This window comes from Xenia sp. Carnegie-2017, unplaced genomic scaffold (genome assembly GCF_021976095.1).
Source record: "Xenia sp. Carnegie-2017 unplaced genomic scaffold, XeniaSp_v1 HiC_scaffold_21, whole genome shotgun sequence".
Lineage (NCBI taxonomy): Eukaryota > Metazoa > Cnidaria > Anthozoa > Malacalcyonacea > Xeniidae > Xenia > Xenia sp. Carnegie-2017.
Window position 1 is genome coordinate 4,597,319 of NW_025813484.1, and position 1,921 is coordinate 4,599,239.

A 1,921-nucleotide genomic window follows, 5' to 3' on the forward strand; every position below is an offset into this window, starting at 1 on the left:
TTGGAAGATAGTCCAGCATTGCAAAAACGTATACCACTCGGACTTTACGTAAGAAATTGGCAGCTGTCTGACGATCGGGTCGTCATCGTAGGCCATCCAAGATGTGAAGAAATGAAAAACGAGACATGTGTTGTTGTCGGCTATCGTCGTATGCATGATGTGCTAAGAGCGCGATCTTGATAAAACTGAAGATTATCAGAATAAACTATCGTATGATACAACGTTTTTCTCAGGAGCAAGTGGTTCTCCTGTTTTCGATATAAGTGGAACGATTGTAGCCATGCACACGCAAGGGTATATTATCTCGAGTAGTGAAAACGACAGTATCGAAGACTATACAATTCAACAGGAAACATCAAAAACTTCAAAACAAAAGAAGATGTCAGTTATTGAATTTGGAGTTCAGTTCATAGTCATTTGTAGAGACATAAAACGATTATACGGCGAAGAGGTTCTTTTAAAACTATTTCCCAACTACAACTTGAAGCCGGGAGAAGAGCGGATGAAATAGTAAATAACAGTGACTTAATTTAACTGTTAAAAAGCACTGGAGGTATAGCCTAGTAAGAAAACGTTCTTTAAAATAGATACGTAGTGCGTACATGTGGGTAATCTCGCAAATATCATGGCCAAAAAATGAAGTAAATTGATGAACATACTTCAAATAATATTATTCATTGTACAGTTGTGATTGGCTAACTGTTGAAAAGATATCAAAAATCATTTGTAGGTGACGTAATTGCTCATGTGAAAATTCAAGATTGTAAACAAAAAAGCTGTAATGGCGGAATCTTGCTCGAGATTTGCAAGCGTTTTACCAAGTATTTTCACTCGAATTATTGAGGATAAATATTCAATTCAGTTTTGCATAATGTCAAAAAATTTTCCGAGATACTAGGCAACGTTATCCGCCTCAGTTAATACCGATCTTCTTCTGAATAATTCTTGATATCTGGCTCAACCTTTTTCAATAATTGTTAAAAATTTGTACGTGCATAATGAATACCAAACTATGAAAATTGTTCGAGATTGCGAAAATGTGCTTCTTGCTTATTGTATTTAAAGGGTGTTAAATTGCATTTGAGGAAAATAGGAAGTTTGGAAGACAGGACAGAATGGAAGGGGCAACATATTAAATATTAAATAAGGTTGAGGGGGAAGGAGTTATCTTGAGTGTTCAGAGAGGGTTTAAGCTTGCGTATGAGAAGACTTTCGTAAATCACAAGGTCATCTTCTTCCTCTGACAATTTCGTAAATATCTCGGATAATCTGCTTGTATTTAAAGCCCCATGTAAATATTTATCATTTTATCCGAAGATGTCTTAAGGCATAGATAAAACGTCATTAATAAAAGTATCTTTTATGGTAAGTTAATTTCTTAATGTGAGCTATCACATTCTTCATGAAAATTACATAGAGTATTTATAATTCTTACACTCTAAACATAATCATTCCTAATGATGACCGTAAGTAAATTTGAAACATGGAATCAAAATGTAGACATTATAGAGTTACCGTAGTTGCATTTTGAACGCTGACGTATTGAAAACCAGACCATTGATGTTGGCAAAGCTTAAGTTAGGATTGGTGTAGTGGTACACAGTGTGCAATCACACTCAGTCAACAAACTCCTGTTTTGTTGTTATTTCTGCTTTCGTTTTCTAGGTGGATCTGACAATGATTGGTATAACATACCAATCATAAAAAGAACAGCTCTATGTCCGTGCAAAGAGCATGAATTTCAATTGGAAGATTGTGTTTTCAGTACATCTGCATTTGCAGAACGCTTCGGCTTACATCACATGTCACGAAAGTTTTTAACATGTTTCGAGTATAAAATTCAATGACCATAACTATATGACATTTGACTGCGAGGGATCTGGGCTCCATTCGTAATCAACAAATGTCAAACTTTATATAA